The sequence below is a fragment of the Colius striatus genome, chromosome 11 (genome assembly GCF_028858725.1).
Source record: "Colius striatus isolate bColStr4 chromosome 11, bColStr4.1.hap1, whole genome shotgun sequence".
NCBI lineage: Eukaryota > Metazoa > Chordata > Aves > Coliiformes > Coliidae > Colius > Colius striatus.
In genome coordinates, this window is record NC_084769.1 from 16,149,420 (window position 1) to 16,164,935 (window position 15,516).

Here is a 15,516-nt window from a genome sequence, read left to right on the forward strand (position 1 = left end):
CTGTCCTGATCAACAGATTCTAATAATACCGTAACACATAAAAGTAAAAATACCTACTTATTAAAAATATGACAATGTGAACCCAGACATTATTGGCATAGTAACTGTACAATCAGTTGTGTCTGAGCTAGTTAAAAATCCAAGCTTTAACGGTGATAAATATGTTCTTTACAGAGCAGCTACCAGAATTTGTCTTCCTTCCTTGAGCCTTTCTTACGACACACCTGTTCCATAGCAGTTCCCCAAAACTTTTAAGGAGTTGTCATTGCTTTGCAAGATTTATATCTTTATTCCACTAATTCCCCCTGTATCACTCTATTGTCTTTTATTTAGGTTTAGTTTGTGATCACTAAAGTCCCTGATCTGTGTTTCTACAGTACTTAACACAATGGAGTCCTATCTGTATCTGGATTTCCTCCACACTACTAATACACAAATATTAAAATAACTCTTAGAAGTGGTTGTATTGTAGCATGGCTCCTGGACCAAGTCAGAGCAAGGAACCTCTTACAGATAAGGGGGCTCCCAGATAAGTAACCTAGCACTGCAGTTCGGCTTCCTTGCTCTAGGAGTTTCAGAGCAATGTTCAGTCAGATTACTATGGGCCAATTCTCCTGTCCATCAAGATATCTGCACAGCCATGACAGTCAACATATAGAAGTGATCCATGTTGCTCACAGCCAGGTTCCAAAGTGCAACCCTGTCAGAGATCCTGCAAACAGCACCAGCTCCTGTTCACAATCCATTTCTTCAAAATCATGTTATCGGTGAGCATAGGGATGCTGAAGAGCTGGCTGAGATACCAGGTTAAAGTCATGCTGATGGTCAAAGCCACATCAACGCCAGCCAGATAAGTAGGTAAATACCCTCTGAAAGGAGATTGGATAGGCCCTTACTCTCAGTGGGGACTGCTGAAAGGGTTAAAGCCAAGCATAGCTCTGTTGCCATATTAATAACCGTGTTACATTTGTCCTACTACAAGATGTCAATGCTTCTAGTGGCCAGATAGTATATTACCATTTAATGTTTCATTACGATGCACATTGCACAGCTCAATCTATTACTCCCAGCATGCAGCATAAAGTTCACTTTCCCAAATCATTTTGCCAAAGAAAGTCTTGTGCTCCCATTGTTCTAGTCATCAAAATTAGCTGTGTATGCATGTATGTATGAGAGCATCCATCAGATACACAGCTATGACTAATAGCACAGGAATGATTAATAAACATGGTCTAGTAGATAAGATATATGGAAAAAAGATTCAAATAATTGATGCCAAACTGCTTAGTTGAGAGGGAAGAAATCTGGTAATGGAAGCCAAATAAATTAATAGTCATTACCAAGGGAGAGAAAACCCCTTGCTTTGACTTTGGAGTTAGCCCTACTTTGAACAGCAGGCTATTCACCCATCTGCCTGATTCCATGCTATGACAACTCCTGTGTCTATTAGGGACAGACCAAAAACAGTGGGTGTAAATCCTTAGGCTGCAGTAAAGGAGACTTAAATTAGATATCAAGAGAATTAGGAACTAGGTAGCTCAAGAAAGTGTGATGACTCTTGCAGAAAGGTTTTACGAACCACGTAAAGAAATATCTCCCCAGAACAGCATCTGGGTTAGAGGGATGGATTAGATGATCTCTTGAGTCTCTGCTATACATCTGATATCTGTGATTTGATATATTTTCTGACAAAAGCTGGGCAAGTAGGACATACTTGAAAAGACTGTATAGCTTCACAGCAGAGAAGACAATCCAGTGCCTTCCCTTCTGATCAATGAGCTTCCCAGAGCACAAAGCGCAGAAATAAACTTAAGACATTTTAATTGGTGACTTTCTGAGTTTAAACAATAAAGAACTTAATATGGGTCACTTCTGCTGTGGAGCAGCTATCTGTCAGACACAGAAAAGACTTGTATAACAACGAGATGGGAGACACTGGCTTCATGTTCTTTTCTATTATATTTGTGACCTGCACTTCTCCCTTTTCTTCTTTTTTCTCTCCCTTTTGCTTTTTTCCTCCTAATACCAACTCCCAAAAACAACCTGACTTGCCAAGTTTTCTTCCTACAGACAGCTGAAGCTGCTAATTGCAATCCCATCACTGAAACGCAGACCTGCCCTTCATCTATACTGTACCATTCCTGTCTTTCCCCTGCAGTTAATGAAGTGTCTCAGACTGAGGAAGGAGTCATTTGTAAGCCCAGCTTTCACAAAGATACTTACAATGCTGTGCTCACAGCAAGGAATTTGAGCCAAAGCTCTCTAAAAATCAAAGAAATTAAAAACTATCCAGTTTTTTGTAGCTTGAACAGGCAGTGGGCTCCAAATGACTCCAGGTAACTAAGGGTGACTGCATCACATGGACTTTGGATGCTATGTGCAACATCTCCCTCCAGCCAGGGATTGTTTATTTGGTTTGTCCCTGATGTCGCACAGCAAGTCCATCATCCAAGGCTCATCTCTTTGCTATTTGTCAAAAGGTCAACAGTATTCTGTGGATAAAGTGTGGTTTTTTCTTGAGAGGCAGAAGAAGTGAGCTTCCTGGAGAAGAGCAAAATACTCTGGCAGGAGAGTAGTGATACACAGGGAGTGGACCTGCCTTTCAGCTCTGTTGCCGAAACCTATTGACAGAAGCTACACTTGTGCCACCCAGCAAACTGAGTGAGCTTCCTGGCATGGTGTGAAAGCCTGTGGCCATGGTTTGCCACCCCAGAGTTTGAGTTCCTATGGCTTGGGGATGCAGAGGTTTGGCTTTAAAGTCTATCCTTTCCAGTAAAGTTACTGAAATAACAACCTTAAAATGGCTACCCAAATCAAACTGGCTAAAATTCCTCAGAAAAAGGGCCCTCCACATGTAAAGGGGAAAAACTTCTCATAACCCGTCTTCAAAATCCAGTGGTGATGGAGAACATGTCCATGGATGATTTCTCACAGCAGCATTAGTTTTAGACACAAGAGAGCAGAATTGCCTACAGATTCTTTTGCCTACTCTGCGTCACACTGAAAGACCCCAACAGGGAGAAGAGGAGAGAGAATTCCTGCAAATGAATAAACTTCTGATATGTCATGACAACTTCCTATTTTCATGCTTGGTACTGGCTCATAGGGTCCTTGCTTGTGTCTGCTGGCTCATGCCTGTCTACCCCTGCATCTTCTACACAAGAGTTTGTACAACATTTGGGCCCAGGGCTCTGCGTCCCTTCAATCAGAGTATTTATTTGAACACATAACTGATGAAATTAAAAGAAACAAAACCAATACTGCTCCCCCAGGGCAGAGGTGCTCTGGAGATTGATACATGGCAATATTTATGTTAGCACCTGATCTCTTCAGACATGAAAAGCTGGCTGCCATTCCTACCACAGCTGTCTCTGCTTACTGTAGGAAGGGTTGAAATCGGCCAAACTTCAAATATGATTGCCAGATCCAGGCTTGCAAGCAGAGTAAGCCAAAACCAAGAAACAAGGGATTTTGGAAAAAGAAATGTATAAAGATTGCAGAATATTTTATCGCCTGTTTCTTCCTATTGGGGAGGGTCCATTCTTATCTCCAGCTATAAAAGCTGAAAGCTCTTCAGAGTCATCCCAAGGTTCACAGTTACTCCTTGAGTAAAAGAAAGTCATGTGTGCTATACAGTAATCTACAGCTACAGAATTTCAGAGGGTCTCTTCATCTCCATAGGAAATGTTTAAAAGTCAACAAATTGCAACAGTCTGGAAATGCATTTGATTTATAAGGTTGTGAGTACCTAATCCTTCCTTGTATTCTGGCATCCATTTATGTGAGTGTTTCTGGCAAACTCTTCTGAGGTTAAAGGACCTCAAATCTTACTGGCTGAATGTAACAAATCCAAATTGTGTTCAAAGTGTTCCCAGCCACAGAAATAAAGGTGACCTGTGCCCTCACTGTGTGCTAAAGCCCTCCTCAGATGCAGCCAGCTTAGCAGGGAAAGCATGAAGCTTTGTTATGCCTCTTGTCACCAGATGCTAACTCCAGTCCAAGGAGAAGTGCTCACAACCAACAAAAGCTTTAATTTTTGCTCACTTATTTCTGTTAATATGAATGAGATGCATAAATCACTTGCTTGAGACAAAACTCCAGTGCTAAATGCGAGCAACAATTTCCCCATAAACACTTCTGCCAGCACATCTCAGCCAGGACTGCCCTATGGCTCATTTGCTATCCCAGGTTTGGAGGTCCCCATGCTGCTCAGCTATGTGGTCTCCAATAATGGCCTCTGGGCTGAGACCACCTTCTCCCACTGCTGTACCATACAGCTTTGTTCTCAAGAGGTGAGAAACTATTAACATATCTCACTTCTGATAAAAATCTTAATAAAAACACACACATGCATACAGAGAAATTGAGAAATTCATCAAAATAATGGATAGCCCCTTCAGCACTGTAAATCCAACCATATGAATTTTAGCATCTTCAGGGGGTTTAACGCCATTTTTCCCTTCTGGTACCTGAGCATTATAAAACTCCAGGCAAGCCAGTGAACCAGGGAATGCAGCTGATTTGAAATAAAAGCAAAATGACTCAAGGGCTTAATTGTCCAAGCTGGGCAAAGTGAAAAAAAAAAGTAAATAAGCACTTTGTTATACATGATGAAAATCAAACTGGAGTAGAGTCCAATTCTGGAAACTTTCTTCAGGCAAAATTCTCATCTTTCACTAGCAGAGGCATATATGAGATCCCAGACTGGGACTGAGTGGCTGGAAATCATCAAGTTTCCAAAGCCACAGGGCATTTCTGAACATCAAACTTCAAACAGCCAGAAGGTGGGCAATTTTCAGAGCATTTCACATGTAAAAATCTGCTCATCTTAAAGTATCTCCACCAGGGCAATAAGAAGTCTGATGTTGAAGCTGACCTCCCTCAGACACCACTTGGGGTGGTAGCTGATGTGACGAATACTCAAGTTACCACCCCACAGAGGATTGAATTTTTTGATCAAATACTTCCTTCATGAAAGAGAAGAGTTTAGGATTTTCTTTCAATTACAGGTGATATGTTTCACAGGGCAACTTTGTTTCAACTTGATGATTTTTTTTTAGTGGAGAAAAGTCAAATAAGAGGATTTTAGCTTTGCATTGACATTTTAAAAATGCCAAGAACATCAGCATTTGTTTATATCAAAGATGTCACTATTCATCAATCTGATATTTCAGAACTGGGATTTTCCAGAGCACAAGCGTTTAACAACAACTTGATTTTCCTCACAGTTGAAAATACCTTTTCAAAAAGCTCTCCCCATTCTCAATTGAAATGGCTGTGGCCACCACTGGTCGTGTCTCTGGAGTCCCCAGAATGGCCTGGGGAGGGGAGTACACCAGTCATGGTCTCATTCCTGGACACTTGCATGACATAGCTGCTGTAGCACCAAGCTCCACAACATAACACTCATGCTCACCACTGTCATTTGAGCTGAAGAGCTTCAAATCTGTAAATCATCCATTTTTTCCATGCAGCACTAGTTTCTTCAGAGGGCAGGTTCTTGTTAACTCGTTTGCTCATCCCATCTCTCCCTTCTACAGGTGGCAGCACTAAGGACAAGGCACATGATTTCCCCCAGGCCCATTCACATTGCGAGGCTGAAAGCTCCTCCAGAATTGGCAGCACTACTAAAATCTAATCAGGTGCTTGTGTGCAAAAGACCTAGAAGCAATTGCAATCAAGCCAATTGCTGCATCTGATTACACATGAAAACCCTTGTGCTGTTAAGTGTTTTGCAGTTCTTAATAAAATGTGCCTGTCTTACCTTAAATTGCATTAGGAAGGGTTGTTTTGTGGGTTTTTAATATTAAGAATTACCTAAAAGAAGAGATGGAGGGAGAATTGGATGGAATTAGAAAAAGCAACCACAAAAAACAAGGTAAATAAATGCCTAAAATACACTCAATACCTCATACACCTTCATCATAGCAAAATGTGATATTGTGAGGCAGTTCTCAGCTCAGGAAGGTCTCATCCACTTCCTCATCAGGTGGTATATACTAAACTGCCATAGTAGTATCACCCACAATACTTTGCCCTTTAATTATCACTCATAATACTCAACCTGTCCCTCATCCCCACACAGACAGAGCTCAATGTGCTCTAACTGCTCTCATTGTTTCTCCACTATGCTAAGACGGCCTCTTTAGGGGTTCCTTCACTGCTGGGCTTTCTGAAAATGGCTGCTTCTCTGACTGAGGCTTTGTTTGCCTGGCAGATATGTTCTTTAGTCTTGGGAGACATCAAGTACTGCTGTACATGCTGGGCCCAGGCAGTGCGCCTGAGCTGCGCAGATGGTGGCTGTGGGTGCCCAGACAGCCAAGGGGAGACCACCATGTCTCTGTCACTTTGCCATTTTGCAACAACCCCCCCGCCAATTCCTTCAGTTTAAAGCATTCTAATCATTCTAACTGGAGAGGGCCAGCCTATTCCCAAAGATACCAGTGCCCTTGTGAGACAGGCGTATTCCATCCCGCCGTATCAAATTACAGTCACCAAAGGTCCTGTTCTTATAGTAACTGAAAGCCTCTTGTTGGCACTAACCTGTAAGCCGGAAGTGAACTTGTGTGACTTTCCTCTTACTGATTGACCCTTTTCCTGTGCTGTGCAGGATGGAAGAGAAGATAACTTGTCCTCCCAATACCCTACACTTGTTCCCCCAAGGTTTTATAATACTCCTTGAGTTTGGTAATGTTGTATCTCATTACATCATTCATACCTACATGAGAGAGAGGTAGGGGATAGTAGCTCATATCCCTGATAAGATGTGACCCTCTCTCAGCCATGTCTGGGATCTTGGCCTCTGGCACGCAGAACCTGTTCCCACTCCTTGTCCCATCTACAGACGGGTGTCTCTGTGCCTCTTCACAGCAAGTCATCCACAACAAGCAGCCCTCACTTTTTATAGTGCCTGCTGCCTGTTACCAGTGGAACACTTGGTGGCTGAGATTTCCCCACCCAGACCTTGTTCATTCATGACCACCATTATTAGAGCTACAAACGTACATTTTATTGGAACGCTGGAGGGAGGGTCGTGGAGAGGGTCATGGAGAGTCATGTACCGGAGAGGGCCGTGAACTGGAGACGGTCTTGAAGTGGAGAGTCCTGGAGAGGGTCCTGAAGCGGAGAGGGCCGTGAACTGGAGACAGTCTTGAAGCGGAGAGTCCTGGAGAGGGTCCTGAAGCGGAGAGGGCCGTGAACTGGAGACGGTCTTGAAGCGGAGAGTCCTGGAGAGGGTCCTGAAGCGGAGAGGGCCGTGAACTGGAGACGGTCTTGAAGCGGAGAGTCCTGGAGAGGGTCCTGAAGTGGAGAGTCCTGGAGAAGGTCCTTAAGTGGAGAGTCCTTAAGAGGGTCGCGAAGTGGAGAGGGTCATGAACTGGAGAGGGTCATGAACTGGAGAGTCCTGGAGAGGGTCGTGGAGAGAGTCATGAACCAGAGATTGTCGCGAAGTGGAGAGTCCAAGGTCTTCTGCTGTAATGAAGTCTGATAACGGACTGGCACTCTTGCATCAATATCGCCATGGTACTGCAGAGAATAGTCCTGGCATGATGTTGTAGTGCTGTGGCCCATATTGTGGTGGATCCACCTCCATGGGCTCTTCCTGGTCCTCTGGTGGATCCACTTCCATTGGTTCCACATCATCAGCTGCTGGAGGAAAAGCCATTGCAGCTGGAGGAAAAGCCATTGCAGCAGGAGCAAAAGCTGTTGCGGTAGGAGGAAAAACTGTCGCAGTGGGAGGAAAAGGTAGAGGAAAGGCAGCCATTGGTGCAGGAGGAAATGTCAGTGTTGCAGGCATTACCGGAGGAGGAAAGGCTGTTGTGCCTGCAGGAGGAAAGACAAGCGCTGCTGTTGGAAGAGAAGCCATTGGTGCAGGAGGAAGAGCAGGAGGAAAGGCAGGTGCTGCTGCAGGAGAAGATGTGGATGTTGCTGCTGTTGATCTTGGCTAGTCTCTGAAGCCACATCTTCACCTTCCTGAACTGACTCCCTGCTTGACAAGGCAGAGGTAGGCAAATGATGTCTTTGCTGCTAAGGATCCTCTTCCAACTCTGTGGAGGTCACGACGCCAGGAGCTCTGCAGCTGAGAGTCAAGTGCCGTGTGTCGGTTGGTATGCTAATGGGGTTAACGGACATGGCAGGAGACAGCGTGATGTCAGCAGCACACGCTGGGGTCAATGCAAATGTCCATGCGGACGACTGTGATTGGCTCCTGTGTGTGTTGGCTTGGCAGCGTGAGCTTAGGACTAGATGATGGTCAAGGCCTTTTCCAACCAAAATAATCCTATGGTTTGATGAAAGGTAGCGTGCTGTGGAAGGAAGAGGAGGGCTGTGGAGGGGCAGAGGGCCCCTTCCTGGGAATGACTCCCCTGTGTCCATTGCTAAAGGAGAGATGTTGCAGGGATTGGGTCTGAAACGTGGGTAGAGAGTATTTTGAGAAGAGGCAGAATCGGATGGCAATGGAGCCCTGGACACAATTCACTTTTGTCTGCTGGGAAAAGGAAGAGGAGCTTTACCAGATGTGTGTGTGAAGCCACACAACATGTCAAATCACAGCAGCTATCAGTCCATCCCAAACCCAAGTGCTTTGTGCTGAGCACTTCATACAGACACAGTTCTCAGCTTCTCCCAGTCCTGGCCAGACAGGGAACACCAAGAGCCCATTGCAATTTTGGCAGCCCTAGGAATGGATCAAATCTGTGCTGCTCCATCCATAAGATGCATCATCTCCATCCCCAGCACTGTTCCTTAGATGCACCTTGCCACTAGAGGAAACCTCAGCTGGAGAAGATGGCCTTTGTATCTGAAAAGATGCAACTGCACCTTGGCTTCTGCGTGTTAAGTAGGACAAACACAGCACGTCACGTGGCAGGGCTGCTGTGGCTTTCAAAGCTACACTTAAACTTGGTTTGTGACTTAGGCACCTCGATCTTGTAGAGAGGGCTGGGATGTGTTTGCCAACTAGGTGGCCTCTGAAGTGGCTGAGTGGTCCAAAATATCCCTTTCTTGGCTGCTCAGAAGGGTGGAGATGAGTGGCTTGATATCCAAAAATCCTAATGTTGCTTTAATTCTAAAGCAAACATATCCTTCTATCCTCTAATCTTGAAAAAGATATCAAAAATGTGCTTGGCTGTGTGGCTTTGTCAGCAAATATCAGGGTGGTTGAAGTCTCCCATGAGGACCAGGGATTATAACAGAAAAAAACTGGGATATTTCTGTTGTAAAAGACAATGCATATGGTTGCTATTTTGCTCATTAGTTCCTCTGCTCCACCTCACATTGTTTCTCCACTATGCGAAGACGGCCTCTTTAGGGGTTCCTTCACTGCTGGGCTTTCTGAAAATGGCTGCTTCTCTGACTGAGGCTTTGTTTGCCTGGCAGATATGTTCTTCAGTCTTGGGAGACATCAAGTACTGCTGTACGTGCTGGGCCCAGGCAGTGCGCCTGAGCTGCTCAGATGTGGCTGTGGGTGCCCAGACAGCCAAGGGGAGACCACCATGTCTCTGTCACTTTGCCATTTTGCAACAACCCCCCCCTCCCACCACCACTTGTGACAACTTCCTGTCACAAGTGGTGGGGGAACCATGGGAGGAGGGGTGTGCTGCTGGACCTTCTGCTCACAAAGAAAGATGATGTGGTTGAGGATGTGGAGGTTGGAGGCAATGACCATGAAAGGGAAGAAGCGGGACGCCAAACTGGCTTGCAACCCTGGGCTTAGGCAAGCTGACTTTGGCATCTTCAAAGACCTGCTTGGAGAAATCTCCTGGGATAATTTGGAGCTGTGAATTGCAATACTATGTAAAGGAGAGATTGTCCCACTGCCACTTTATAGAATAGTTATGTTTGGAAAAGACTTTTAAAATCATCAAGTTAAACTACTAGACCAAACAATGCCGAGCCCACCACTAAACCATGTCCCGCAGCATCTCATTCACTTTTACAAAGGCAAAAGGAGGGCAAGGAATTACAGTAGAAGAAGGAAGTATCAGCTTAATGACTATTTCTATGCAAACCCAACTTTTGAAAATTACAACGTAGGACTTGACTCCTATTCCTGGCTTTCAGCAAGTAGGCAATTGGAGCTGATGAATTAGGAATACTAAAAGTTTAACCTGTTCCTTGCAGCTGCTGGTAGGGTTTGGCAGAAAAGCTGCAGAAATCTATATCTTGGAGAGGAAGCTGCAGCTGGAAGCCAGAACTTCCAGGCACCAGAGCATGTCTCCTTCTAGTAGTCATAGTCACTTGATGAAAGACTGAGCTCAGCAGCCACATTCCAGGTTGGGAAATTGTACTCTAGTACAGGTAAAGAAATTAAAGTCATAAAATGCTTCATGACATAATAAAGAGTTCTGAGGATAGGAAATCATTAAAATCATTATTATTTTCACTTAAGGGCAAGACAGCTAATAGCCAGAAACACTACTTTCCTCTTGAAATTTCTCAGCCTCCAGGAACAAAGGGAAATTTGAGTGTTCTCTGTGCAGTTCCACAGGTCCATCATATCCAATGTATCGGTTTGATTTCCTTGTGAAGGCCTCTAGGCCCTTTTCAAAAGACCACCAAGATAATGAGGAGACCTTTGGTGGTTTTGGAGCTGCTTCTGAAGTCCATTCACAACCCCAAAGCAAAGGCACTGGAAGAGTTAATGCATCCTGAGTACTGGAAAAGGCATCTCTTAAAACATTCAGCAGATGGATGAGGCTGTGCATGACTGTTCAGAGACTCACATCAGGAATTAAGCCTGCAGTGCTCATTAATAATAATGGGAGCTAAATGCTGTATTGTATGTGTCACAATGGGAACGGACTCCTTCTGCTACAGCATGGGTCTGTCCTAAACAGATTATTTAATTAGTACATTGCAAGTATTGATTCTGGGAATAAATATGAACTCAGCAAGTATTGCTAATGAGCTTCTTAATCCAGCGGTATGTCCTCCACACAAACCAGAAACACTTATTAAGTTGTGTCATATTCCAATATTGACAGGAAATCTTAAAACTACTGTTAATGGCAAGAGCAAAAATAATGGTTGCCTCCCTCAAACCTCTGTTTAAAGTAAACACATAACTAGCGTTTCCATAGTATCATTTGAATGGATAGGTTTCTCTTTTCAAAGATGTTATTTTCTTAGCAAGTATCATGTAGGTGTGGGGACTGCGAATGGGCTCGCTGAGAGGTCTAGGAGGTAGCTCTCTGATAGTCCTTGGACTAAAACCAAAGATCTACACAATACTCAGTTTTCTCTAGGCACAAAGCTTTTCCCTGGGTGGAGATGACTCTGAGACTGTATAGATACCTCTCCCAGATACTAGGACCAACTCATGCTCTGCATCAAAATAACATATTGAAAAGTCTTTCTGTACCTCTTCCAGATTATGCTTGCAAGTCCCTTTCTGATCTTCTCATTCTGCACTTCATTTAAACTCATTCAGGGGATTCAACTACTGTCTGCTCACTCTTGATGAGCACAGTAATAAAGAGATCAGCAGGATTTTGACCATCTTTTTCCAATCTGCAATGCACCAGAGTGCTCAGTGGGACTCATGGTTGGTCCACAGAATATGAGAACTACCAGGTCCAAGAGTGAGTCCCCTTCTGCTATCCCTCAGCAAGACAGACTTTTCCCAGATAATCCTATTATCTCCTGAAATCATTAGATTTCTTCTTCCTGATGACTTGTTGCACCACCAGATTTTGCATTCATCTTGCCTTCTATGTTTGGGTAGTTCCAAATTGGGAAATGGGGAAGGTTTCTTCCTACAGCAGTGAATAATCCTATGCAGTAAAGAGGAAAGGCTTTGCAAGCATCCTGTCCAATGAAATTGACCTTCACTTAATAGTTGTAATATATGAATAAAAACTTTCATCTAGAGTATTTGACTTTCTGCAAAGGAGAGAGTCCCAAGCTTGTACATATGGTCATAAGCCAATGCTTTCCCATCTGCTTTTTATAGGGAATATTCAGGCTTGTTGATAGTATTAGATGTGGTAGTCAAGGGAAAAATGTCTGATCATTGTGCATTAGCTCAGCTTTTCTCTGCTCTGGCAAATTTGACTTATCATTAAACATCCCAGAAATGCCAGCTCTAAAAATCATTTCTACTTTGATGTTATTTTCCACATCTGAGAAATTGCTGCTCGCTTGCTGAGATTTGATTTTTATTAGAAATTTTTTTAAAGGCCAGAAAACTAGAAATGCATCAACAAAACCTAACAATTTCATCTCTAATTCAAGAACATAGCCAAAACCTTTCTATGTTTCAGCCTTTTTTTTTTGTGCATATTTTCCAATCCATATCATACTCCCTCTTTTTTACTACATAAATAGATGAAATAAAAATAGATTTTCTAGTCAAAGTTATTAGCTATTGTGTTATATGAGAACCTAAGAACAGCCATTCTGGCTTTAAACAAGTGTCTAGCCCAGGATCCTTCCACAGCATAGAAGCAATGTCCATTGGGTGTTGAGTGAACATATACAATACTTTACTCCAAACACTCCATTCATCCATGCAGTCATTGGCATCTTCTTTGTGTTCACTAACACTCACTTGAGCATAATAACAAGTTCCACGTAGTTCATGCCACTCAAATTCCGTGTCAATTTATGATAACTATCTAGTGATCATCTACTGCTGAAAGAGTCAAGTGCTCATTTCCTTTCTTCTTTTTATCTAAATGCCACTCTACATGCATCTATGCAGAGGTGTTGGGCAGAAGACATTTCTCACCCTTTCCTATTTCCCCTGAAAAGTGCTTTCACTGCAAGTGTTCCCAACTTTATTTAAAAATTAGTTGCTCTTGCCCTGTCATGTCTCCAGAGTGATACCTTACTATCAACTCTATGGATCTCTAGGCCAGAATCACTCTCATGAATAAATACCAAGGCATGGTCAGTTATCAGGAGCATCAACATGCTGGAGAAGAAAGCTCACTAGGGGAGAAAAAAATCTTGTTATTACTTTTAGATGGCCTTTTGATCTTATTAGAGAAGAAGCTGTGGGACTAGAAAGTGAAGAGAGATAAGAGAAAGCTGACACAGGTTGATTTATTTTTTAAAAAAACAGGAAATATATATATAAATTGCCAAACTCCTGTTCCCACCTGGGAAATCTTGTATGGCCTTTAAGCTCTGCTAACACAGAGCACAGCACTAATGCAGCAGCACCAATTCCAGGAGCGGGTGTTAAGACAGGAATGTCCTCCTAGCCTGGATTTGTTAAGGACCAGGAACACCACCAAGCCTGGGTTCAGGTCCCAGAGCTGCAGCCAATTTGCATCCGTATAGACTATTCATTACAGGACTGCTTCTGTCCCTCCTTCCAAGCACTGACTTGTTTCATTGCCCTCAGCTGGACTCCAGCCAGAGCAACCTGCTAAGAAGCAAAGGATGCAGAAACTGGCCTTATGTGCATTTCTTATTCCTAATGGCAGGCTGGAGCAATCCTTTCTTTTTCATTATCAATTCAGGTATTATAATGCAAGGACTTCAGGGCTTGGTTGCTCTCTGAAAGCCTTTCCTACAGACCTAAATAAGGTACTGAACTATATAAAAATCATAGCATGGAGGCTCTGCAGAGACCAATCTCAGATTGTTGCTAAGAACACTTAATGAACCTTGAATTCATGAGGAGGAGAGAGGTCCTCGCTTCTCCCACGAGTCACTATGTAGTATCAGGCCCAAAGAAAAAGATGGCAATTTTCTTTCAGGGACATTTCTTCAGGTTTGATTCTGCAAAGAAAACACTGAGATGAAAGGCAATTGAAATGAGTTGTTTAGGCTGGCTGTGTCTTTGGCTGGATTTTTCTGATGTCTAATAGAGTGTGAGCTCTGAAGCTTTTTCCCAAGCTTGGATTGTAGTAACAGCACACTCATGTGTAGACTATCTACAACCTAGTACAAGCTGTGATTGTGCAGTGTCATGGTTTAGCAAGGAGCTGCTTTTGCTTGGTAATAGTGGGAGGGGGCTGCAGTTCAGACCCAATAAAGACTTGTCTGACTTTCCCCCGGCTCCTGGGTTCAGACCCACCTCCTGCCCAGCTGAGCCAATCTGACACCTCTGCCATCACTATTGAAGGATAGGAATTTGAAGTCCTTGGGAGGAGATGTAGGAGTGGTACAAGATGGAGGTGACCATGTGGACTCCATAGTCAGAGGAGGAAGGAAGGAGGAGTGATAGACCGAAGACCCCTCTGCAATCCATGGCAAGAGTGCAGGCTGTGCCCCTGCAACCCATGGATGGCAATGGCAGGACTGAGAGCCACCAGCAGCTCCAGGTGAGCGCACTCAGACGGGTGAGAGACTGTGTGATGAGGTGGTCATGGCACAGGCCGTGCTGGAGAGCCTGCAGGCCCCAGAGTAGCCCCACATGAGAGGCAGAGAGGAGCTGCAGCCTTTGAGGTGAACGCAGGCCAGAGCAGCCCGGGCAGGGCTGCCGTGTGTGTGAGGTACCCCACGGATGTGCAGGGAGGATGAGCGTGGAAATCAGGAAATCCTGTTACAGGTTTTCCCAAGCCAAAGAGGATATTCATCCAAGGATTTTTATTTTTTTTCCTAGGAATTTGCCCACTTATGCCTTATAATCAATGTAAACTTCTAGTACCTACGGCATCTGCACCAAGGAACTCCACAGCCTCAGGGTATGCTTTGTGAAGATTCTTTTTATTTGCTCTAAGACTGCATCATGACAGTTTCATGCTCCTATAGTGGAAAAGGCATGGGGCTTTATCTCATTAGATTGTAAAAATAAAATAAAAATCATCCCAGTGAGTACAAGAAAGTATCTGAACTGCAGGATACTCTAGAGAACAAAATATGAAGCTTTCTAGGCATGTTAGATATTGAAATATGCATAAATTTGAAGGTCACTAGTACTTAGTTTACTCATCACACATGTCAAGAGCTCTGAAAAAACTCTGAGATCCAGAAGAGGAAAAGTAAGGGAATAGAAGTTTTCAGCCTGAAATTCCCTTTATTTCTACAAGCCATCTATCACATTTGAAACAACAGGTATTTGATTCTGGCTTTGCAGATCTCTATAAGCTCTTTTCCTACAGAAATAGCTGGGCCATCTTCTCTGTGTATGAGATATTAAGTCTCATCCAGTGACTACTGGAATCAGTGAAAGCACTCCAGTTCAGTCTGAAAAGGTGATCTTTATTAACCTGCTTTGAAAATCTTAAAAATCAAGATTTTTTTTTTCTTTTGAAGGACTACTCAATCAGATCCTCAGAGCAGGTTATTTATTAATCTGTTCTGGAAACCTAAAATATGGAAAAAATAAGATTATCTATGTCTTGAAGATTGATGAAGGTGATTTTCACTGACTCTCTATGGAGAAAAACTTCGGGCTGCTAAAACCAAATATAGGTCAATAAATCATTCTAGTAAGAGTGACCTAATTAACACTCAAGCCCTGATTTGAATGCATGAAGCACATTATCTTGACACAAGGTTCACTCTCACAGAAAAAGAAAAAAATAAAAACAGCAACCAGAACTAAGAATCTCGTGGAAAACT